The following is a 26,317-nucleotide window of genomic DNA, read 5'->3' on the forward strand; positions in this document are numbered from 1 at the left end:
AAGCCAGATGCACGGCGAAGAGCTCTTTGCAGTTTATGTGCCAAGTCACCTGTGCTGGTTCCCAGGATGCCTGACACCTCTTCTGAGCCTAATGTCGCTCCCCAACCTTTCTCCGACGCGTCGGAGTACAACACTAGGTCTGGGTTCTGTAGTTTTTTAGAGAGATCCCTTTGTTCTCTTCCAGAGGGGGCAACCACCATTCCAGGTGCGATCTTATCTCCACTGGAATGGGAAATACGTCGAAAGCTGTCCGGTTTTCCAGCTCCAAGACTTCTTGAGGAAGAATGAAGCGGACGTAAATGCAGTCTTCCTAGTGGGAAGAAACTGTTCGAGCGAGGAAAGGGTCCCTAGAAGGCTCAACCATTCCCTCGCCGACGTATGTTTTCCTTCCCTAAGAAGAGAGAGACTATCCGCAAACCTTTTGCGATTCTCTCTTGCGAAGGAAATACTCGAAAACCCCGAGAATCCATCCGAACCTCCCCAGATAGACTAGGTCCTGTCTGGGGGTCAGCTGAGACTTCTCGAGGTTCACGAGCAATCCCAACGCTTTGATCAAATCTAGAGTTAACTTTAGGTCCTCCAAGGCACTGTCTCTCTGATCTGGCCCTGATGAGCCAGTCCGTCCAGATACAGAGAGATATTTACTCCTTTGAGGTGAAGAAAACCTCGCCACATTCTTCATCAGGCTTTGTGAAGACCTGAGGAAGCTGTGGAAGGCCGAAACACAAGGCTCTGAACTGAAAGATCCTTCCCCCCGTCATGAAACGGAGGTACTTCTTCGATGAAGGGTGGATCGGGACGTGAAAGTAGGCGTCCTGGAGATCTAGAGACACCATCCAATCTCCTTGTCGTAATGACGCTAGGACTGAAGCAGAAAGTCTCCATGGAGAACTTCTCCTCTGAACAAATTTGTTCAGAGAGCTGACGTCCAGTACTGGTCTCCAGCCTCCCGAGGCTTTCGCAACCAGAAAAAGGCGATTGTAAAACCCCGGGGAGTTTTGATCCAGTTACTAGTTTCTATCGCTCTCTTGTCCCACATTTGTTCCACCATCGATCGAGAGTATATCCCTCAGCACAGGATCCTTGTACTTGGCTGATAGCTCCCTTGGTATTGACGTTAGGGGAGGAGTGTCAGGAAAGGGATACGATATCCCTTCCTTATGATAGCCAATGAAGACGCGTCTGCGTTTATCAGTGTCCAGGCCTCCACCAATCCCAGGAGCCTGGCACCTACTGGTGCTTGGAGGAGAGGAAGCTCATTTTTACCTTTTTAAAGGGACGAAAGGCAGATCTACCTCTCTTCTCCGGAGCCTTCCTTCTTGCGGGAGGTCTGGAGGTCGGACCACCTCGAAAGGGCTGAACTGATGTACTATGTCCTTTCTTGTCAGATGCAGAAACAGGTTTCTTCTTCCTTGCTGACTGCGTCAGAAGATCCTGAGTCGCCTTCTCAGTTAAAGAATGAGCAATGTCCTTCACTAACTGAGAAGGGAACAAAAGTCAGATAGAGGCGAATACAGTAGCGCTGCCCTCTGAGCGTGTGAGACTGCCTTGGTTAAGAAGGCCCCATATACAGTCCTCTTCTTTAGAAGACCTGCTCCAAATAATGAGGAGATTCAAAAGAGCCATCCTGTACCGCTTTGTCTATAACAACACAATATGCATAACAGGCTTCAGGTTCGATTCCTTCCGAATCATGGGCTTTCTTGGACATCACCCCAAGGGACCAATCTAAGAAGTTGAAAACTTCCAATACATGAAAGAGTCCCTGAGGAGATGGTCCAGTTTTCAGAAATTCCCCACGTAATTCGTGCCGAATTGAGAACCTTGTCGACGTGAAGCGTCAACTAAGGTCGAAAATCTTGCTTCCGACGTAGAAGGGAGAGCAATACCCATATTCTCTCCCGTCTGATACCAAATGCCTCTTTTACCAGCTAATCTTGCTGGAGGCATGCAGAAGACTGTTCTCACTAAGTCTTTCTTAGACTTCATCCATGAGTCTAAGGATTGTAAGGCCCTCTTCATCAAAATGGTGGGCTTCATTTTGAGAAAAGACGAAGGTTCTTCGTCTTAGCACTAAAAGAACGCGGAGAAGGAGGAGCGGCAGGAGTCAACTCGTCTCCATACTCCTCAAGAAGCAAGGCAGTCAAAACCTTATAGTTCGACAGTCCTTCTCTTCCCTGAAATTCATCATCCGAGTTTTCTTCCAACTCGGGATCTACATGAGTCTCCGCTCCCCTTTCCTTACGTTCCTCTTCTGGAGGAGACAAACTCCTAATAGGAGAGGGGCTAAGGGAATGAAAATCTTTCCTCTTTCCCGCTTTAATAGCCTTGGAAGGCGCCACAAAGCTCAGGCTTCTCGTTGATAATTAGAAGACGCTTCCCGCTTGGATAACGCGTCCCGTTCGCCAAGCGTCCTGGCTGACGTCTCTCGCTTACTTGGCTGCTGACGTCTTTGATGACGCCTCGCGCCTGGAAGACCGCTCCGCTCTCCAAAGGCGTCCTACTTGGCGTCACAATATTGGTCGAGCGTCACGTCTATCAACAGTTTTCAATGACGCTTCATGTCTAAAAGACGTCTTACGTCTCTCTGGCGTTTACGAAACTTTCGTAAGCAAAACCGTTCTCGCTCTCAAACCCGAAGCTTCTGTAAGATGTTTAGAAGCTTCACGTCTGCATGACGCTTCTCGTTTAGCAGGGGAGAGAGGAGGACGAGACTTCTTGATTGGAAGCGCCACGTCCCTTCCTACGAGGCGCTAAAACTCCCACTAGAGAGGACAGTTGCTCTTGAACTGCCATAATTATTCTCCTGACGCTTTCTCCCACGTCCACTGCATGACGCCCTTTCGTCATCACTCGGGGGGGAGAAGAAGGAAAGGGTACTTCTGCGTACTCGTCAGGTGACGCTGACGCCACCTTCGCCTTCTTAATAGAAGAGGGAGCGTCATCTGAGAAACGCTCTGGGCTCGAATCTATTTCAGGTTCTTTCATATGACGCTTCAGAGGTCTCGACAAGTTCGACTCCTTCCACCCTCGTTTAGGTGAGGGAGAGGAGAGGACGAGAAACACTCACGAAGGACGCTTTTCCTATAGCGCCCTTGAGCAGCCTGCCACGAAGCAGAGCTAGCTGAAGGGACGTCTGACCGTTGGGGATTCCCCCACGACCTCCTTAAGGCTTTCGACTTTCCTTCTCCTCTGGGCATGGGAGCTTGGAAGAGGTCTAGGCCTGGGAGCGTCGCAGGGACGATCAAACGCCCCCTCCACAACACTGGGAGAACTCACTCACTGTAAATGCTCACTTTCACTAGCCTTACCTTGCAAGTCCGCCATCTTGGACTTCATGTCTAACTAATCGTAGCTTTCAGATTGCGATTTCCGAGGCCGAATCCGAAAGTACACTTTGAGAATGAGATACATAGGGAGATCTAAATCAGTAGGATTAGAATTATCCGTAAAAGGCTCAATAGGGCTTGAACTCACACCTTTCAGACGTCTAACCCTATCCCTCTCTAACTTCTTCAAATAAGAAGTCAAAGTCTTCCACTCTTCGCATTTAATCCTCGCATTCCTTACAAGTATTATTAGCAGAACACTGAAACCCCCTACATTTACGGCATACAGTGTGAGGATCAACCGAAGCTTTCGGTATCCTCACCCTGCAGCCTACATTCCACACACATTCTCACACTCCACATTTGAATCAGACATACTGAGAAAAATCCAAAAAAGCAATTCCAAAAAACAGTCCACAGTAGCGAATGCCAAAAAAACACGATCCAGATAAGTCACCAAAAAGCCGAGAAACGATGATCAAAGGATGAAATATGAATCTAAGTCAGGAGGTAATAGCAACAATGTTGATACCACCGGCGACAGAGAAAATATGATAGAAAAACGGGGATGGTTCCTAGTCCTGCCGCCCAGGGCAGGCCGGTAGATCACCTGACCTACCTGTAGCGAGTAGGCGCGAAATTTGAATTCTGTCGGGGACGACGGAGTCTTAGCTATGTATATATCTGACAGGTAAGTTGATTGTATGAAAATACAATTTTCGACAAATTGTTTTATTTGTTCCGATACGAATATAAACCATCGGTCCTTTACAATAGGAAGACTCACTTCTTGGTGGGAGGAATCTGAGTCTTAAGAACAGACTGTGTTCGTCCAACCTTGGTTCCCTCCCTGGTCCTAAGAGCAGAGGGAGGGATCCTAGCCTCTGCCCAATGATTGGGGTATGTACCGCAGGATCAATGGTCAGACCTCTGGACCCAAGTAATAATAGAGGGAGGCCAATGTGTACCTCTTAAAACTAGCAAGCAAGAAACTCGTTCCTATTGCAAGAGGCAATATGGAAGTCATGGGGTTGTGTCTCTTGTTGGCTTCCACTCCCCCCCCTCTTGTGGGGGAAGTGGTTGGATATTCGCTCCTATCCCTAATGAAAGGGATAGGATGGGGCTCGGTCGAGTAGCTCACCTGCATCGTCTCCTGATCCAGCGTAGTGACGACCGCGTCCCTCTGCCCACAGGTAGAGGGGGAGAAAAAGCGGGGAAGAGAAGCCAGTCACACTCTCAATTCAACTCATCCTTCATGCAGTCACACAAATGCGATGCTGTTCCGTCCACTCGGATGCTGGGTAAGCTACACGTGTTGAGCAGCCACCAAGGGTCCCAAGGAAAAAAGTGCCAAGGACCTGTGGGCAATATCCCGAAGGTAGAAGGAGGTGAAGGTGGTCTGGTTAGACCAGACCCCGGCCTTCAGGACCTGCGCCACGGAGAAGTTCTTGCGGAACGCAAAGGAAGGACCAATACCTCTGACTTCGTGGGCTCTCGGACGAAGGGTACGGATGTCGTCGCTACCATCAGCTTCGTACGCCCTCCTGATCACCTCACACAGCCAGAAAGAAAGTGTTCTTGGATACTTCTTTCTTGGTCACACGGTGCTAACGAAGAGGTGTCAACACTCAGGCCTGAGGTGCCGAGTTCTCTTCAGATAGCACCGTAGCGCCCTCACAGGACAAAGCAGCATCCTCATCCGTATTGTTGTCAGTGAAGTCCATTAGAGAGAGAGGAGATGAGGGGAGAGAGAGAGAGGAGAGGGGACGAGAGACGCGAGAGAGAGAGAGAGAGAGAGAGAGAGAGAGAGAGAGAAGGGGAGAGAGGGGAGGATAGGTCTGACTCATCTCCTCCGTGAGGGACACGCGGAGTACCCCGAGAGGGGAGGGAGAGAGGAAGAGAAGAGAGGAGAGGCCCCCCTAGGTTCCCCCCCCCGGCCTCCAACTTCCCCCCCCCCTTCCGTGAGGGCAAGACGGGGAAGGTACCCCTGGGTCTCTTGCCTGTGACCAACTCTCCTTTAGTCTCCACTGAAGAGACCGCAAGTGAAGACGCCCGTGAGGGACTAACTTCTCGAGTGACGACAGGTGGCCGATCACAACTTGCCACTGCTGAGCTGACTGTTCCTGCCGAGACAGGAACTGGTCAGCTGCCTCCCTGAATCTGCTGATCGCGAGTCCGTGGGGAAGACTCACCCTGCTACCGTGTCGATCAGCATATCCAGGTACTTCATCCTCTGCTTGGGCTCGAGATCGGACTTCTCGAAATTCACCACGAACCCCAGATTGCGGCAGAACTCGAGGAGTCGATCCCTGTTCTGTAGCAACTGCGAGCGGGAGCTCGCCAGGACCAACCAGTCATCGAGATACCTCAGAAGATGTATCCCTGACGAGTGGGCCCAAGCACACACCAGAGTGAACACTCGTGTGAACACCTGTGGGGCGGTTTAGAGACCAAAGCAAAGTGCCCTGAATTGGTACACCGTCCCGTCGAGGATGAAGCGGAGGTACTTCCTGGAGGATTGATGGACAGGTATCTGGAAATAAGCGTCCTTCAAATCCACTGAAAGCATGAAGTCGTTTCTCCCTGATAGAGCTGAGCACGGAACATGCTGTCTCCATCGTGAACCGAGACTGGCGAACGAATCGGTTCAGGGGAGAGATCTATCACCGGGCGCCAGCCCCCCGAAGACTTCTCCACCAGGAAAAGACGGCTGTAGAAGCCCGGTGACCGATCCCTGACGATCTCCACAGCTCCCTTGCTCAGCATGGCTTGGACTTCCTGTTGAAAGGCTATGTCCTTTGTTGTTCCAGGAACGTAGGTCTGAAGAGGACCTTGGAGGTGAGGGGTGGCTGAGACTCAAAGGGCGTCTACTATCCAGGTCTCAGCTCCATAGTGCTGCCATGTTGCCCAATGGCTCGCCAGGCAGCCCCCCCACTTCCGGCAGCAGGTGAGGGGGAACGCCGTCCCTAGCATTTCCTGCCTCTCTTCGACTTGTTCCCGTCTCCCCCTCGTGGGAAGGAGGGCTGGGAGGAGGGCTGATTGCAACCGCTCCTGGCAGAAGTCGAAGGAAGAGTCTTTCCCCGGGGCTTCGACGATGCGATCGTCTTAGCCACTGAGGAAGCGCTAACCAAGCTCTTGGGCTTGGCCGCAGTCGATCGAGGCTGCCCAGACATCTTCGAGACTGCCTGGTGGACTAGACATTCAGTCATCAGTGCGCCGTCGTTCCACCGCAGCGTCCACCATCTCTCCTGGGAAGAGAGAGGAGGAACTCTGCACTGGTCCGTTGCGAAGACCCAATGACCCCTCACGCCCAGCCACCCTGGTCACTCGGGTGAGGACTGCGTCCTTACGTTGAAGTACCAGGTTGGCCCACAGGTTTGCCGCCTGGTGGGCGAGGTAAGAGATGGCTCTATCTCCAGACTGGCTCCTCACGGTCACTCCGGGTCGCCTCGCCCTTCCCGGTGTAACCCGAGGAAGTTGAAGGGACCGGAGTGGAAGACCTGACGCTCCCCCCTCGATCACCGGCAGAACCGGTGTGCTTGGGGGGCTGCAGGCGATCGCCAACCCACGGTGGCGATCGAGCTGCCGGTCTGGTCGCGTGGCTCTCCTGGGGAGAGCGGCTGGACTGAGAACAGCGGCTCCGGTCCCGTGCGTCAGAGGAGCTGCTGCTGGTCCCCCTACCCACCCGGTCCCGATGGGAGCGGCGGTCAGGAGACCTGCAGAGACCATTGTCGCGGTGGAAGCGGTGCCTGTACTTGCGGCGCGTCGAACCGCCGGAACCACCCCCGTCGCCCGTGGCCGGTCTGGGATCGTCACATCAACCCTGGTAACCTGCGGATCACTACAAGACCGATCGCTCGCCTGGCGGGAGTCACCTGAGCGACCCTCACCAGTCTTCCGCTCCATGCCTTGGTCCTGGCACCGAGCAAACTCGGAAGCCTGAGCCTGGGCTGTACGGTCGCCCGCAGGTGACCGTATACTCAGTACCTCTCGCGAACGAGAGGCCGAACCGGAAACCTGGTGTAGTGGCAGAACCTCTAGCACCAGGCGTTGAAGTACCGGTGTTAGCCGTACCCCACTGGTCCCTGTCTTCTTCTTCCTTGCGGGAGAGAGATCGAGCCCGGGAGGACAGCGGAAGAAACCCCCGCCCCACCTGGAGTGACGGGCCCTTAGAAGCTCCGAACCGAAGAGACTTGGAAGCCCTGGAAGTCGAAGATGGGAAGAGGCGGCAGCAGGACGACGACGACGACAACACCTTCCTCTTCTTCGTCAGCTTCCTCAGGACAGACGTCAGGTCCTCCATCCAGGACGGAGCCGGGGATATTGCCGAAGCAACACGGCCCAGCTGCACCTGTCCGGAAGAACCCGCGACTGGGGCAGCCAAACACCACGGGCGACGAACGATGTCGGCAGGGCCTGGTCCAGCACGGCAGGTACGGCAGGAGCAGCAGGAACATCAGGTACAGTAGGAGGCGGGGCAGCGGCCAGCGACATCCTGGGTACTGGTGGAAGATCCAGGGGCGAACTCTTAGGGCACCGAGGTCGGGGGCTGGGGGGGCAGGAGAGCGACGAACCTGGGGGTGGAGGAGGCATGCCCCTCCTCGGAAAGCCAGCAATCAGAGCCTGCACAGCAGCTGAGGGAGTCACCGAAGCCACATGCTGAGTGTACACCAGGTGAGGAGGGGCGGCATACCCCAGGGTCGAGACGGTGGTGGTGGTCACCGGTCCATGAGTGACCAGGAGACAGCAGCAGCCGCCAGATGATGCAGGCAGCCCCACCCGAACGCTCGGTGTGTTCCTGACGAGACTAGTGAGAACCATACCTGGCCAAGGTCGTCGCCCGCAGCAGAAGCACCTGAGGAGGCAAAGGTCGAATTAGTAGCAGGGGTTTTCCCTCACACGGGGGGGACAAGTCCCACCCCAAACGAACGGAAGACCCTGAATACAGCTGAACGTCAGGGTACCTCGCTCCCTCCTCTACGCTCGACGGATCGGGCGAAGAGAAGGAACAACAACCCCCAACCCCCCCCCCCCCCCCTCCGCTCCCCAAAGGGGGAAGGAGCCATACGCGGGAGCTGAGATGGCGGCAGGAAGGAAGACGACGTGTCTGTGACCAAGGGAGTCGCCGGAGAACCTTCCGAGGACTCCTTGGCAGGCTTACGCCACTTCCTCCTACCCTCATAGAGCACCCACTGCTCCTCCAACCACGACATACACAAATTACAGGGCTCGGCCCGAGAGCATTCACGCCCCTGGCACCGAGCACACAATACATGAGGATCCACTTCAGGGAAGAGCGGAAGGCCCCGCACTTACGGCCCTCCACACCAGGGGCAAACTCTGTGGCTGATGGGGGGGCGCAGGGAAAGCTCCAATTCATGGAATCCATAATAATAATGAATGACAAAAATACAAGTACACTTACAGTATTTTCACACACACAAAGCAAACCAAGTTTGAGGAAAAACACAAAGCATACGTCGAAGAAGCAGGCAGAGAGATATGCAGAACACGTCCATCCACCAACGCGGCCGAAAGCAAAGTGGATCTTCACCTCCCAGTCGCGTGGTGCGCACACTGTCGGACAAGCAGTTAACTACCGAACTCCCTTGTTCGAAGCTTACGACCGGTTCCAGCTGCCGCAAGCTACATTCCTGTTGTAAAGGACCGATGGTTTGTATTCGTAGCAGAACAAATATGTTTTCAAGACAGTTTTGAAATCCAATATGGAAGCTATCGTGTGGCTGGACGGTCTAATCACTGACTGTCCACCATCTTTCCCAGCCTTCCAGCACTCATTTTGAACAATGTTAGCGTATATATGTAAACGTTTATTGATCTTACTCAGGATTGCAGTTGTAATCAGCACAATAAAAACAACATTTTGTTGCCTATATTAGTGAAAGTATGAAACTTGTTATTCGCGGGGTCATGTTTTGAACTGAATTAATTTTTACCTTGTAATCGGTGGTTTTACCCTCACTGCCATCACAACCAAAACTCCACAGTGCTTATTTGATTGTAATTATACACATTTTGGTCTTAATTCTCTCCACATTGCACTTGAACCACATTGCTGTTCCTGGTTCCTAAGCGCTCACTCCACAAACACAGTTATGAGCAGCAGACGAAGACACTGTTTATGATGTGCAAAGCTTTATTCCCTTAATTGTTTACTTTACTCATTATGTATTTAGTTTAACTTTACTTTGTTATTTCAAAATGTTTATTTAATTCATGCCTTACCCCTTTTTTGCAACCAAATTACCCAAAAAAATTACAGATATTTCTAAAGTAGACACAATCCACTGTTTCAAACCTTGTCGTACATCTGGCTGCCGAAAACCATCGCGGAGCAGACAACAATTAGTGGATTCTAATTTTTTTTTTTCTAACACTTTTCATTGATTTAAGTCTATATTAGTATTTTGATTTTCTTTAATAACTGTATGCCAGAAATAAATGTAACCTTTAATGTTTGCATGCTAAGAATGGCAAAATCATTGCTGCCACATTAGTGGACCTTCACACATACGCCAATGCATTATTATAAACTGTTTCCATGAATTCTGGTTGTCATAGTATAACGCAATAATGATAAAATTGCTTAATATTATGTATACTATATACTTCCATTAGATAGCCTAATTTCACCAATTTCCACGTTTTGGTGTAAGTCTTTATACAGTTTGGAGGGTGAACACACCAATTGGCAACAGAGAGAGAGAGAGAGAGAGAGAGAAGGTGAAGGAAGTAAGAAGGACAGGGGTGACGGTGGAGGTGGGGGGAGAGGGTAGGTGGAGCTTTTTACGCATGTTCGTATCCATTTCTGGATAATGGAGTTTTTTCTCTTGGTACAAGTACAAGTGTCGTTATTCTTTATGATTAGTGATTCACGATACCCTTATAAATTACGGCACTGGGTGTAATGCACTACGTATATAGCAAAATCTCGTTCTGATACGAGTGTTCGTTACAGAAATAGATACAGGGGGTCCTCGAGTTACGACGTTGATCCGTTCTTACGATGCATCGTAACACGAATTTCAGCGCAAGTCGAAACATTGAAAAAATACCACATGATTTAATGTAAATACCTATCAATAACAACCGAGAGAACAATTCCTTACCTTTATTAGTTTTGATTGGCTTGCACACTGGAGAGGAAGCTGCGGTGCTGGAGAGACTGGGGAGGTTAGTGAAGAGAAAAAGAACCTCCAGAAGTTGCTGGAGATGCTGAGGCCAGATGATTCTTGAGGTGAGGCAGAACATACTAGTACTGGAGATGCTGAGGCAGGTGATTCTTGATGGTGAGGCAGAACATACTAGTTGAAGATGTTGGGGCGCAGGTGAGTCTTTAGGTGAGGCAGAACCTACAGAAGGTGCTGGAGATACTGGGGCAGGTGAGTCTGGGTTAGCAGAACATTCAGAAGGTGCTGGATTAGCAGAGGCAGCTGAGGTAGAGGGTACAGGATCTTCTGCAGGCCTCTCTACCTTCTTAAAATACTGCTCCAGGTTAGTCTGAACAGAGAGCGACCTCTTTTCATCCAAGATCTCCTTGTAACACTGCATCAAATCCATGAACGCCTCTGGAAACCCTAGTGAACCTGTCCAAGTTGGGATCCTGAGCCTCAAAAGTTGACAACGCTTGCTGCAACTCTGCAAAACCTCTTATCAAGTCCTGCCTTGTGAAAGCCTTAGGCTCTGGGGTGGGTGCTTCTTCTTCTTCCTCTATTATCTGCTTCTCCAGTTGTATCAGGTCCTCAGCAGATAACTCCTCGCCATGAGACTCCAGCAGCTCTGTAACATCATCAACCTCCATCTCCAAATTGATTTCCTTACTCAGGGCAACAACGTTCTTGACAACTAGCTGAACTGTGTCCTCAAACCCATGGAAATCATTCACAAATTGAGGACAAATTTTCTTCCAGACACATTCATGTTTGTTTGCTTAACCTCCTCCCAGGAATTAGCAATGTTCTTTACAGCATCAAGGATGTTGTAGGATTTCCAAAAGTCCTTCAGAGTCAAGTCCTTCTTGGTTTCAGTTGCTGTAAAGCCATAGCAATTGTCCTTCGTAGGTAGTAGGTCTTGAACGAAGCAATCACTCCTTGGTCCATAGGCTGTAAAAGGGCCGTGGTATTAGGTGGAAGGTAAACCACCTTGACATTAGGGTTGAAGTCTCCCCAGCTGGGCAGGGTGGTCCAGGGGCGGGCATTGTCCAGCACTAGCAACACCTTAAAGGGGATACCCTTGGAGGCGCAATACCGCTCCACACTTGGAACAAAATGGTTTACGAACCAGTCCTCAAACACTGCAAGTGTCACCCATGCCTTCTTGTTGGACTTCCAAATTACTGGTAGTTGACCCTTCCAAATGCCCTTGAGTGCCCTTGGATTTTCAGCCTGATACACCAACAAGGGCTTCAGTTTGAAGTCGCCAGCAGCATTACCCCAAGAAGTAAAGTTAGCCTCTCTTGCTGGCTTTATGACCGGGTGCTGACTTCTCCTCCTTGGCGATGTAAGTGCGGTTAGGCATACGCTTCCAAAACAAACCTGTCTCGTCTACGTTAAACACTTGCTGAGCAGAATAACCCCCCTCCTTAATTATCTCAGACAACGCTTTAGGAAATTCACCTCGCTGCTTTCTCATCCCCACTAGCAGCTTCACTTGCAATTTAAGGTTATGGTAATTGGCAGAGCCTTAAATCGCATAAACCACCCCTACTAGCCACAAAACTCTTCACTTTCACTTCCCTCCCCCTTTTCTTTTTTCAACGCTTCAAACAATCTTTTCGCCTTCTCCATGAATCACCATAAGGCTGACTGGGATACGCCGTTGATTTTGGTCTTCCAACCAAAGCACCAATAACCTTTCCATTTCAATTATTAGACCACTACGCTGCTTAGTTATCACTGTCGCTTTCATAGGAGCAGATCCTTTCACATGTTGAACGATGCGCTCTTTATCTTTGATAATGGTAGTCAACGGTCGAACGGCTAAGGCCAAGCGAAGGGAGCGGCCAATGTTGTTGGCGTTTCTCCCTTCTCGGATCGCTTTATAATGTCCACTTTAATTTCCATGGTGATGGCCTTTCTTTTCTTCGATGCACTACCATCAGAAGAGTCCGCCTTGCGCTTGGGAGCCATAACAAAGAGCAAAAAGTTACAAAAACGATACAACACGAGGGAGAGAGTGGCAGTGTAAACAACCAAATGGCGTATGGACGAGGACTGAGCGTAGCGAAGCGACGCCGTCCTCTCCCCTCCACAAGCGTATTCTTCCGCCGTGCGCCTGGAACTAGTTCGCGTTTGTTTCGTTGCTTACGACGCTAACCGCGTAGACGGAACGACAAAATATTATTTTTTATATTTTATGGGGGCGCGTTCGTAACCACGAAAACATCGTAAGTCGAGACCAGCGTAACCCGAGACTTACTGTATTGCCAAAAACGTGCTTGCACTGTCTCTGAAACACATAGTAGGTATACTGCTTAGTTGTCAATCAAGTTTTTTGTAATCAAGTATTTTTACAAGCTAGCTATTGAATAAATTTGTATTTTTCTCAATCAAAACATATGCCCCTCATGCTAAATTTCCTCTTTAACGACTTTTCGGTCATTGCAATTCGGCCCCATGATTTCTTATGGTGCGAAAACAGACAGAGGCCCAGGACGAAAACGATTGCGTCACACTACGGCGATAATCCCGCAGTAAAACATCTCCATATATCCAAAAAGTAAATAATAAAGATATATACGCACATTACGATTATAACAATTACATACATGAATAGCTGATACAATCTGCATGAATAACTGGTAAACTGTTCTGCAAGAAAGTTGAGTACAGCAATTATTTACAATAGGTACGAAAGTCAAGATGTCGTGACGTCATAATACAGGACTTAAAAGAAACATTCTAATTCCGAAAAATAATTACAGCAGTCCCCGGGTTACGACGGCTCCGGCTTACGAAGTTCCGAGGTTACGACACTTTTTCTTAAATCAAATCCATTGAAAAAATCCGCCCTGGGTTACAACGTTTGTTCCGACACTACGACGCTGATGCTTCCGATGCTCCGAGTTAACGACGCTTTTAAAAAACGCATAATATGATAAAAATGGTATTGTTATGATACAATAAAGTTTTATGCATACTTACCTGGCAGGTATATATATAGCTTATCCTCTTGACGCACTGGCAGAATTTCAAAACTCGCGGCAACCGCTAGTACACTGGTAGTTCAGGTGATGGCCACCCCGCTCCCGTGGCGCTGGTACTTGGAACTATTCCGTTTTGTTTCCTCAGATTTTCTCTGAAAACCCTGTTCCTGAGGGGAGGAGGGTGGGAATTTAATTATATATACCTGCCAGGTAAGTATGCATAAAACTTTATTGTATCATAACAATACCATTTTTATGCATGACACTTACCTGGCAGGTATATATATAGCTGATTGACACATTTGGAGGTGGTCATAGACAGCAACATCGTCATAATTCAAAAATTAACTAAATTTTTAGAACTATGATTATGTTCCTTACCTGCTAAGGTAGCTGACTTCGTAGGTCCTGCCTCTTAGCCTGCTAAACCTTAGTAGCTCTCAACTAGGACGTGACCTGTTTGTTGAGAAAGCTAACAATAAGGGCCTGACAACTGGACGTGACCAATTTGTTGACAGAGAACCCTAGCCCTCATTTACCACGGGCATTCATGCTAGGAAAGTTAGTCACCTGAACCACACACACATATAATAAACACTAACCAACAGACTGAGCTGGTCTTAACCTTCTCAGACAACCATAAAAACACTATAACCTAATTAAAATAAAAACCTAGCATGTTATTAGGTTATGGGGTGGAAACTCCTTTGCCCAGTACTGTACCTGAGGATACATACGGGCCTAACGTTTGACAATTATCAAAAGTTGTCTTCACGTCTCTAAGGTAATGAGAGGCAAACACAGAGTTTGTCCTCCAATACGTTGAATCTATAATGTCCTTGAGGGCTAAATTTTTCCTGAATGCTAAGGACGTAGCTACTGCTCTCACCTCATGAGCTTTAACTTTAATAAACGAAGCATTCCTCCTGACAAAGCAAATGAGCATCTTTAATGACTTCTCTTACAAAGAAAGCCATTGCGTTTTTAGACATAGGTCTAGTAGGATCTTTAACAGAGCACCACAGAGAACATGAAGTTCCCCTAATGCTTCTTGTTCTTTCTACGTAAAACCGTAAGGCTCTTACTGGGCAAAGAACCCTTTCTTGTTCTTGACCTACCAGATCAGCCAGTCCTTCAATCTCAAATGATCTTGGCCATGGATGCGAAGGATTCTCATTCTTTGCTAAGAACTCCTGTTGAAAAAGAACAAACTGCTTTGTTGTGCTTCCAACCTATTTGCTTGTCAATAGCTTGCAGCTCGCTAATCCTTTTAGCTGTAGCTAAGGCTACTAAGAAGATAGTTTTCTTCTTGTTAGCTCTCGCAAAGGCGCACTGCCCATAGGTTCGAACTTATCCGTCTCAAGAATTTGAGAACGACATCAATTCCAAGAAGGGGTTCTGCACCGTCGATCCTTCTTTGTATCAAACGATCTGAGGAGATCTCTAAGATCTGCGTCATTGGACAGGTTTAAACCTCTGTGTCTAAACACTGCAGACAACATACACTTATAGCCTCTAATCGTCTGATTAGCCAAACCTAGTTCTTTCTTCAGGTATAGCAGGAAATCTGCAATCTGTGTCACAGAGGTACTGGATGAAGAAATCTTCCGATTCTTACACCAATTTACGGAAGTTTCTCCACTTCGACTGGTACACTTTGATAGTCGATGGCCTTGCGTGCTCTTGCAACTGCCTTCGCTGCTTCTCTAGAAAACCCCCTCGCTCTGACAAGTCTTTCGATAGTCTGAACGCAGTCAGACCCAGAGCGAGGGTGTTCTTGTGGAACCTGTCGAATGTGGGGTTGTTTGAGAAGATCTACTCTCGGTGGGTAGACTTCTCGGAGAATCTACTGTCCATTCCAGTACCTCTGTGAACCACGTTTGGGCGGCCAGTATGGGGCTATCAGGGTCAGCCTTGTTCCTCGACTTTCCCTGAATTTTTTCATTACCTTTCCATAAAAATCTTGAACGGGGGAAAAGCGTACGCATCTAGACCCGTCCAATCTAGTAGGAAGGCATCGACTGCGACTGCAAGAGGGTCCGGGATTGGAGAACAATAGTTCGGTAACCTCTTCGTCGCTGCGGTAGCGAAAGATCCAACTAACTGGAGTGCCCCAGAGCTTCCACAGTCTCTGGCATACTTGAAAGATGCAACATCCACTCCGTGAAAGCACTTGTCCGTCCCTGCTCAACAGATCCGCCCTGACGTTCTTCTCTCCCTGAATGAACCTTGTGAGCAGGGTGACGTTTTCTCTCTGCGACCAAAGAAGAATCTCCTTCGCCATGTTGCAAAGGGACGGGACGAGTGGGTTCCTCCTTGTTTCCGTATATATGCCAGAGCTGTGGTATTGTCCGCGTTGATCTGCACCACTTTGCCGCTGATCCACGGTCTGAACGCTTTCATAGCCAAGAAGATCGCCATCAGTTCCTTCCTGTTTATGTGCCATGCCTTTTCTTCTTCGCTCCAAAGGCTGACTCCTCCCGAGGGCCCAGCGTCGCTCCCCAGCCTGCGTCTGACGCGTCGGAAAATAATATCCGGTCTGGGTTCCTCTGCTGGAGTGACGTACCCTCTGACAACCTCTCCGGAACTAGCCACCACTTTAGTTCCTCCTTTATCTTCGAAGGAATTGGAAACCGGAAGGAATCTGGTTGCGATCTTCTGGCCAGACTTCGTTCAGAAAGAACTGTAAGGGCCTCATGTGAAGTCTCCCTAGTGAAATGAACCGCTCTAACGAAGAGAGTGTCCCCAGCAGGCTCATCCACTCTCTCGCTGAGCATTGGTCTTTCAATAGGAATTCTTGCACTTTCCGTATACACATGGTCTGCCTTTCGGGTGACGGAAAAGCCCGAAAACAAAGTCACTGAGGATATCAGAATCCCCAAATAAAAATCTAGTTCCTGAGAGGGATCAATCGTGACTTTTCCAGGTTCACCATCAGACCAGTTGCTGAGTTAATTCCAATGTTACGTCCGTGTCCTCCAGACATTGCTGTTTTTGATTGTGTGCTCTTATGAGCCAATCGTCGAGGTAGAGAGAGACTCTGACTCTGCCAAATGAAGCCACTTCGCCACATTTGACATCATTCTTGTAAAAATTTGAGGCGCCGTGCACAGCCCGAAACACGGGCTTTGAATTGATAAATCCTTCCCTGGATCACGAATCTCAAATATTTCCTGGACCTTGGATGAATTGGAATATGGAAGTACGCATCCTGAAGGTCCAGTGTTACATCCCGTCCCCTGGTCGTACCGCTGCCAGTACTGAATCGTTCGTCTCCATCGTAAACTTGGTCTTTTCTACGAACAAGTTAGCTGGCTTACGTCCAGTACCGGCCTCCAACCTCCTGATGATTTCGGTACTAGAAACAGACGGTTGTAAAACCCTGGGGATTCGTGATCCAGAAACCGGTTTCTATTGCGCCCTTTTCTATCATGGTGACGACCTGATGCAAAGAGCCTCTCTCTTCTCTAAATCGATGTAATGAGCCCCTAGGGCTCTCGGAGCTGTAGCGAGAGGTGGTTTCTTGAGAAAGGGAATCTTGTACCCTTCCTTCGCTACCTTTACGGACCAAGGATCCGCTCCTTTGCTTTGCCAGACTTCCCAGAAGTCTAAAAGTCTGGCCCCCACACAAGTCTGGAGGACTTCTGACTCATTGTTTGGTTGAAGTTTTGGCCCCATCTTTTGGTTGGAACTCTTTTCCCTCTAAATGCTGGTCGAGCGAAAGTCCTACCCCGAAAGGGCTGCTGTGCTGTCTTCGTATCCTTCGTAGTCTTCTTCATGACCTTAGAAGGTAAATACTTCCTTACAGATGACGTAAGAAGATCTTGAGTCGCCTTCTGAGTGAGGGAGAGAGATATGTCCTTAATGATCTCTTGAGGGAAGAGCTGTCCTGACAGAGGAGAGAACATCAACTCCGACTTTTGCGCGTTCGACACTCCTTTAGCAGTGAACGAGCATAAGAGATGTCTTTTCTTCAAGACGCCTGCTGTAAAAATTGAAGCCAATTCATTAGCTCCATCTCTCAAGGCTTTATCCATACAGGACATAATACTTCTGACAACTCGGATACTGACGACTCTTCCATCTCCGAAGTCCGAGCCAGGGCCCCCACCCGACCAGTCAAGAAAATTAAACACCTCAAAAGTCCTAAAGATACCTTTGAGTAAATGGTCGAACTCCGAAGAAGTCCACCACACTTTGGCTGAATGCAAAGCATGTCTACGGGAGCTATCCACTATGTTGGAAAAGTCTCCCTGGGAGGAGGCAGGCACTCCCAGGCCAAGACTTCCCCGTAGCATACCAAAACACCAGACTTCGAAGCCAAACTTGGCCGGAGGAAATACAAAAGAAGTCTTCCCCGACTCTTTCTTCTCCTTCAAAACCACTCATTTACGCGTTGAAGGGCTTTCTTGGCCGAAATGGACAAAGCTTTTCAATTTTCAAAAACGACGATTTCTTGGCTGTCTTCGTCTTCGAAAATTGCGACAAAGGCGATGGCGGGCCTGAAGGTTGAAAATCTCCTTCAAACAAAGAAAGAAGGCACTCTGTTAGCCTCTTGTAGTCCGAAGAAGGAGCTTCCAGTCTTGTCCTCTTCCGCACTCTCGCAAATTCTTCCTCCTGCGAAGAAATATCTTGAAAACCAAGATCCTGCTGACTCTCCAAATCAGAGTCCTTATGCAGCTCCTGTTTAGAAAGCGAATGCGGCACTGACTCCCTATAAAACTCCTCTCTTCCTTGTCGAGACAATGTTTTGACTTGCTGCCGCCTGCGTCCTGCGTCCTCCTGAACGTATGCGTCCACCATGCGTCCATCACTTCTCCTCTTGCGTCCTGCGTCCTGCACTTCGTCCTTCTTAAGGGACGCACTGCGTCCTGGATCGCGTTGTACGTCCTGCGTCCTCTTGGAGGACTTAACCGGGAGAGACGAGTCCTTACGTCTAACCGAAGGTTGTTCGGGCTTCTCCCATGATTGAACAATCACTGCCAATCTCTGCTGCATGTCCCGCAGCACCTCCTTCGTTTCCGCTCCTTACGAGACTCCTGATGATGAGGAGATCGAGGACGCACGGGCTAACACGAAGCGGCGGAGCGAACTTCCAACTGACGTGAAATCCTCTTCCTTTTGATAGGGATCATCTCTTCATCCTCCGATGAAAAAATCTCAGGGCTACTCACCCTTCTTGGTCGAAAGCCCTTTCCTCCTGTGAAGAGGACGGATAGTATGACCTCTTGAGAGGACGCGATACTTCCGCGAACCGCCTACTCCTTCCCGAGGCTGAACTATCCGAAGAATAAACGGCACTTCCCACCAGTATCGCCTTTTCTATGGCGTACTGCAGCAGCCTGGGACGTACCAACAGGACTGCCTGAAGGGACGACTGATCGCAAGTCAACCCCTCTCGCCTCCCTTCGACTGTCGACATGCCTTCTCCCTTGGGTCTGGGAGCTTGACAGAGGTCTCGGTCTAGGAGCACGAGAGAGACGATCAGGCGCCCCCTCCACAACACTGTCACCAAACACTTCCACTTGTCTGTTAATCGTTTAATTTGGTCTCCCATGGACGCAAAGGGCAGCGAACACTTTCACTATTTGTGGATCAGTAGTATCCTCAGATACAGCACTGGAGCAGGAGAAAACCTGGGGGGAAGGTGCTACTCTACATGTGAATGAGCTAGGAAGAACACATGCAAAGATTCATCCAAAGGTTTACTCGAAGATCCCGATCTTCACTCCTAGATACAGATCTTCTAACCCCGATCTTTTTCTAATCTCTCCACATACTTCATAGAGCCTTCCACTCTTTCTCATTCAGACACTGACATTCATTGCACCTATTGTCCCACGTACATACAAAACTCCCGACACTTCTTACAAATAGTATGTGGATCTACCGATGATTTCGGCAGTCTCACCTTACACCCTTCTTTTCACACAAACTTCTAAACATACTTCCTGAATCAGACATACTAAACAAGGTCCAAACAAAATGCGATTGCCACTCTAACTTCGTGAATACGATACCAATATCCAAAAAGTCAGATAACGAGCAGGAAATTCTAACAGAGAACCAACAACGATGTTGCCGGTTCGGCTGGCAGAGAAAATCTGAGGAAAAACGGGAATAGTTCCAAGTACCAGCGCCACGGGACGCGGGGTGGCCATCACCTGAACTACCAGTGTACTAGCGGTTGCCGCGAGTTTGAAATTCGCCAGTGCGTCAAGAGGATAAGCTATATATATACCTGCCAGGTAAGTGTCATGCATAAAAATCCTTTATAGTTTAGCACAGTATATAATAAAAATAAGTTTCTGGTTAGATTACAACAAAAATTTTGAGGTTATGATGATTTTCGTCACTTTTATATGTTTGTATTTTCGAATTTTTTTAGTGACGCCTCATATGCGGAACTAGTTTCCGAGCAAATGAATACTAGCTTGCGATGTGCAAAGTTTATAACAGTCCAAAAGCGCAAATAATGAAAAAATCATTGCTTGTTTCCAGTAATAATAACAAAATTAAGTTTCTGATTAGATTACAACGCAAATTCCAAGTATCCAAAGAGAGTCATTATCCAGTAATTTGATCAGAGAGAGAGAGAGAAGAGAGGAGAGAGAGAGAGAGATTGAGAGAGAGAGAGAAGAGAGAGAGAGAGAGAGGAGAGGCGTCTTGGCAACAATGGTCTTGGGATTGATGTAACGTTTATTTTCTGAACAGATAGGACAGAGAAGGTGTTTGTTTCATAAACGGCCTCTGCCTCATGCCAGTAAATGTTTTGTTGATACTAATAATAATAAGCCTATTTAAAGATACGTTTACTTTAATTAGTCTATATGATACATAAATAGTAATCACTGTTCTTGTAGCCCTCAAGATTTGACAAAATTGAAGTATCCAAAGAGAGACATTATCCAGTAATTTGATCAGAGAGAGAGAGAGAGAGAGGAGAGAGAGAGAGAGAGAGAGAGAGAGGAGAGGAGAGATGACAGAGAGAGAGAGAGAGAGAGAGAGAGAGAGAGGCGTCTTGGCAACAATGGTCCTTGGGGATTGACGTAACGTTTATTTTCTGACAGATAGGACAGAGAAGTTGGTCGTTTCATTAAACGGCTCTGACTCATGCCAGTAAATTTTTTTGTTTTGTTGATACCTAAGATATACTTTAAGCTATATGAAAGATACGTACTTTCTTAATTAGTCTATATGATACGTAAATAGTAACTCAATAACTGTTATTCTTGTAGACCTCAAGATTTTAGCATAAATCACTCCAGGTTGTACATAAAACTTCAAAAATGTAGTGTCACCAGAGGATTACAATAGTTTTTACCTTCAAGAACCAGCATTTTTTTTACAAAAACCAAAAATAACTCCAGGGTTGTACATAAAAACTACAGGAAACAACATGTAGTGTAACCAAAGGATTACAAGTAAGGTTTTTATAACTTTATTAGTTTAAGACATTTTTCCGTCGTTCCGGGCTTACGACGATTTTCGGGTTACGACGTGTCTTAAGAACGGAACCCCCGTCGTAACCGGGGACTGCCTGTACTTAAATTTGAGTCAGAACTCGAGTTACTCTTTCAATAACGAATATTTTCAAATTAATCATCATAAATATGTAAAATATTGTTGTTTTACTATTTATTTATAAAATTATCTAAGTGCACGCTTCGTCATCTTCTTCTCCCAAAACAGTTTGTTTACTTAAAACAAAAAAAAAAAAAACGTCTTGGGTAAGGGACCAAAAAAAAAAAAAAAAAAAGTGTTCCGATTGATTGTGATGAAAGTGCCCCAGCGTCTGTGGGTACAAGTGATGTGCGGATTTATCACAGGAAATGGGAAGTTTGTTGACACAAGCGACTCCGTAAACATCGAGATGGCGTCAATCTTCTATAAAATTTGAACTTAGCATAACAAGTAAAAATTTCGAAAGCGTTTTGGTGAGATTTCCACTGCCGTGGACACCCTTTTCGGTAGTTTACAGTTTAGTTGCCCGGGCCGCGTTAAACACCATTTTGGCCCGGTCCACCGTAATCACTCTGCCAAGGTAAGTAGTTCTCGCAGCCGACCGACCTGAACCCACGGAACTGACCCGGCCCGAACCCAAAACATGCAAGCGACTTGTAAGCCAAAACAAACGACAGCCATCCTGTTTGTATTAGTCCGCCGATTCCCTAGCAGACGAAACCCGTGGCCAAATAAACTGTAGGAACTCTGTTATTTATAAGAATCCCACCAATTCTCGATTTTATGCTAGACCTCTTTTATATTAATTTCTACCACCCATACGGACACAAAACCTACTGCTCATTACCTACCACACGTTCCCCTTGCCCAACTAATCTGGTAGGAGCTACATTTTTTTTATTTTTTGTACATTCTACGTATTTATTTCCAATTTTTGTATGATTCCTACCAATATCTATTTTATGAATCCTACCAATGCCTACTTTTATGCTAGCTCTCTTTATTCATTTATATCACTGGTTCCCTCACGAAAACTACTTGGACCTTAATCCCTCCGCCAAGATAACTAGTATCATGAAGGGACTTGCCTGACCCTGCCCGACCCTTCGCCCTTAGTCTGTTCCTGCGTCTCAGCTTGTTCAGTGCAACCATGTCTGCTTCCGCCGTTTCTTTCTCGTGTCCCGCACAAGTGGAATTCGCTGCTGCCGTTCCCGTCACTACGGAGGACATTGTGCTTTTGTGTTGCGATGAACGTTCCCTAATTATATATTTAATGAAGACCGGCCTACTTGGGGATTTCAGTGGCTTGTGCAAGCAGTGTAATGAAGGCACCGTCAGCCTTTTGAAACAAGGGGATAGCTTTCAATGGCGGTGCAACACAAGACACTGCCGCAAGAACACTTCAATTCGTCATGGATCCTTCTTCTCGGGCTCTTATCTCTCCTTCAAGAGCATATTAACAATTGCTGATACGGCTGGATCCACGAGGCTTCCCAGAAAATATATGCAGCTTAATTTGAGGATCGGGTCGCCGAACACAATCGTCGATTGGTACAATTTCTGCCGGGACGTTTGTGTAGATATTTTGGTGATGGACAATCGGAAAATTGGTGGGCCAGGTCACGTGGTAGAGATTGACGAGTCCAAGTTTGGTAAATGGAAATTTAACAAAGGCAGACGTGTCGATGGTTGTTGGGTTCTCGGCGGGATTGACCACCAAACAAAAGAAACATTTTTTCACGTTGTTCCAGACAGAACTACAGACACACTTCTTCCTATTTTAATTGATAACATACACCGAGTCAATTGTAATTTCGGATTGTTGGAAATCTTATCAAAATTTAAGTCAACATTTCAAATCACACCGTAACATTAATCACACATTGCATTTTGTAGATCCACATGATAAAAACATACACACAAACACGATAGAATCTACTTGGTGGGTTTTGAAACGAAATGTCTTACCTAGAAGTGGTACTGTTAAAAACTTGTATATAATTCGTATTTCTCTATGTAGTGTTAAAAAAACGTAATCTAACTGAAGTTGATTGTCCATATAAACCTTTTAGATTAATAACAAACGTGCATATCCTTTGACTAAAGTAGTCAACGGCCCAAAAGCCAAAATGAGGGGCAATGTCGCTGAAACCAAACAATCACGAGACGTCGGTGTACAAACGGATTTGTTAACTGAAAACACTTGAAGCCTTGTCCACAAAATTCTGGTTGTTCAGTTACCACGAAAAACAACCGTCCTGCCCAGAAAGAAAAAAAAAATAAAACCTGTACCCCAATGATTTGAATTATTCCGATTTTCTATATTAAGTTCTATATTTCTGGGGGGGGGGGTGGGGGGGGGGGGGGGGGGGACAGGCCAATCATTTTACGACGGGAAACGCAACATCTCCAAGGTAAGCTTATCAATGTAAATGCACTTTATGTTCATTTATTTGTGAAACAAAGCAGGTCATTGTATTTATCGCTAAGCGGAAGTCAGGGCTGCTCAACACAACCAAACATTCACGTTCGCTGGCAGTCCATGTGTTCGAACAAAGAACGTGGCCTTAACTTTAACCAATGTATTCTCGGAAATATTAAACTTAGTTTATATATCAGTAAGGAGTTATGGGTGCCAGTCATCCGTACGGACAAGTTTTTTTGGTTAGGTATCAAGAACTGTTAACATACTACACAGGGGGGGGGGGCCAGGTAAGTAGGAACCATGGCGGCTAAGGACAGCCCGCCTAAGGGCGCTAAGTTTGGTTAGGTTGGTTCCTTTGGTTTAGGTAGCGATCACTGTTAAACATACTATACTGTGGGGTCCTAGGGGGCAAAAGCCCTCCCCGCCAGGTAAGGGCACGCGGCCTAATTTTTGGTTAGGTTGGTTCGTTTGGTTACGATCACTTCAGTTGGCCAGTACCACATTTCATGCATGAACGTTCTATTAGGCTAATAGCCCATATGTTCAGTCTACAAATGTTGAGTAGGGGGACAGTTAGTAACCTAGGCCACACATCTCATGAACTGATTAACTAGTAGACGATAACCTTGGCCAAATAAACTGAGTAGGGTGGACAGTTTAGTTAGCCTAACCGAAAGCGGAAAGAATGTAGAGTAGGGGACAGTTTCAGTACCTAGGCTACTCATCTCATGAACCAACCAACTAGCAGGCATTAAACGTGGCCAACTACACTGAGTATGGGGAACAGTTTAGTTAGCCTAACATAACGGGGAACGAACGTAGAGGGATCTCCTACAGTTTAGTTAGCCACGGGTTTCGTCTGCTAGGGTTTTGTGGTTTTCCGTGTTCATTGTCGTCGTCTGTGTCTCCCCCACCCAAAAAACCCTGGTTTCCCAATAGGTCCCCCTTTACCGTTTTCTTTAACTTTTAACCAAAACTCGTGTGTTCTCCCCCCACCCAAAAACCCCGCTTCCCAAAAGGGTCCCCATTACCGTTTTTTTAGGTTTTTGGGTTACCTATCTAACAATACACGTTTTCAAAACTTGCGCCAAAACAAACCGCCACCATCTTGTTTGTATTACTCCGCCAATTCCCTAGCAGACGAAACCCTTGGGCAACTGAACTGTAGCCGCTCCCCCTTTTCACTACCCTCTGTTTAAATCTTAAAATTTGGCCTTAATTTCTAACTTTGGAGAAAATACTTACTTTGAAATGAGAGTAGAGGTCTTTAGCTCCGTTTCTCACCAACAACAAGTAGCGACTGATGCCCATCTCCGGTGTCAGGACACGTTATAATGTACTTATTTTGGGATTGTCCAAGCTGATCGTACATGGTCCACTCTGGACCCTACGGTTTTTTACCCTAGGTATGCCACAAAATAATATGTGGAACTTTTATGTATTTTTACTAGAGGTAGCTAGACCTATTTATTGTCCATTCGAAGCCATGTACTGAGTGGTACTCCCCTACCGGTAGCTACGCCCAAGCATGTAGTAGTACCTAGGTAGGCCATTTAGCAAGATAGGGTAGTACACTGATAGAACCGGGTAGCGGACACAACACTTCAATGTGGCCTGTTCTGTAGAACTTCCACAACTCATATTAAGTAATTAACCTGTACTAAATAAGTACTAAGTTAAGCTAGGTATCTTTCGGTGACGCCTAAGGAACCCCAGTTTCTGACTGGGAAAGGCCTAACTCGATGCACGCTCTGCTACGTTAACCAATACTGGGCTGTTTCTATTAATACGATGATAGCCTAATCCTAGTTAACCACGAAAATCATAGCTGATATTCAATAAATGAACACAAATAAATGAAACTTGTGGAAACATATTTTCTCACCATAACAAATATTCGAACCAACGGTTGGTTTGGTCTTGTGAATGACGTTGTCAACGCTTTGTTTACCTTTAGACGCTGGCCCTGGGATGCTCTGGCCCTCCCGGGGGTCCCGCGGGATGGGAGACCTGGGGCCCCTCCTTGCTGGGGGTTGCTCTTCCGCCTTCCATACACTATAGTACGCGGGTGTTCACATGTACGCTTATTTCATCAGGTATACAGCACAAAACTTCCCAATTCCAAAAATGAGTCTTTCAAAAATGCAAGACTATGATATGGTACAGTGTAAGAATTTCGAGGTCAACAAAAACTCTTTTGATATCTCAGTCATAAGAATAAAACCAGTGCTCGAAATTACGAGGCACAGGCAGCTTCTTCCCATTTAACGGGAGAATTTAGGGCGACCGTTCAAGGTTCCAGTGAAATCAAGGACGCATTTTGTTTTCGCTATTCCTGATATCGGACAGCAGCCACCACCGTGATATCGTGAGTTTCTCTATGTTAGGATAGAAGCGTCATGGGTGGTTTGCCTGTGCTTCTAAATTCTGATTACGCAACTACCACGTGATTCAAGTGCTGACCTTTCCATGTGTCATGTTTCCACAAATGATCAGGTTTCGGTTTTTTACACACACACAAAGAGCATTTACCATATCTTACCGATAAATCAAAATTATTGGATAAATGAACAACCCATTTATAACATGCAAAACGAAATTGAAAAAAAAATCGACACTAGCCGTCAAAACAAGAAAAAGAACTAGCGTTCACAACCATAAATAGAAATAAAAATGCATAACTTCCATCGGTTGAATTTTGAAGTTTGCACGTACGGGCCTTAAAGTCAAGAAAGACAAAAACGGGACTACAATAATTAAGGCAAATATGAACTAATTTCAAGAATATTAGTGCACTATGGGATGGCTTACGCGACACAGGAACGAGGATATGAATTATTATTCTCACAGGTGCTCGCTTATAATTTAGTGGGATGGACTTTTTCCTCCTTTTTCTTTTCTAAATAAACATGCTTATTGCTACTATTTTGGGAA

General features: G+C 47.0%; 1 protein-coding gene across 2 annotated transcripts in view; it reads right to left on the reverse strand.

The window, feature by feature from the left end:
* The window catches only part of LOC135216033 (cyclic AMP-dependent transcription factor ATF-2-like), a 59,628-nt gene extending 33,985 nt beyond the window's left edge, over positions 1-25,643 (reverse strand). The window contains exon 1 of one of the 2 annotated variants that reach the window (XM_064250976.1): positions 25,335-25,643. The gene's annotated coding sequence lies outside the window, so the exon portion shown is untranslated. Of the gene's footprint in view, positions 1-25,268 lie in introns of both variants that reach the window. The other variant, XM_064250975.1, reaches the window with a different exon arrangement.
* Positions 25,644-26,317: the final 674 nt, after the last annotated feature.

This window comes from Macrobrachium nipponense, chromosome 6 (genome assembly GCF_015104395.2).
Source record: "Macrobrachium nipponense isolate FS-2020 chromosome 6, ASM1510439v2, whole genome shotgun sequence".
In the NCBI taxonomy this organism is placed as follows: domain Eukaryota; kingdom Metazoa; phylum Arthropoda; class Malacostraca; order Decapoda; family Palaemonidae; genus Macrobrachium; species Macrobrachium nipponense.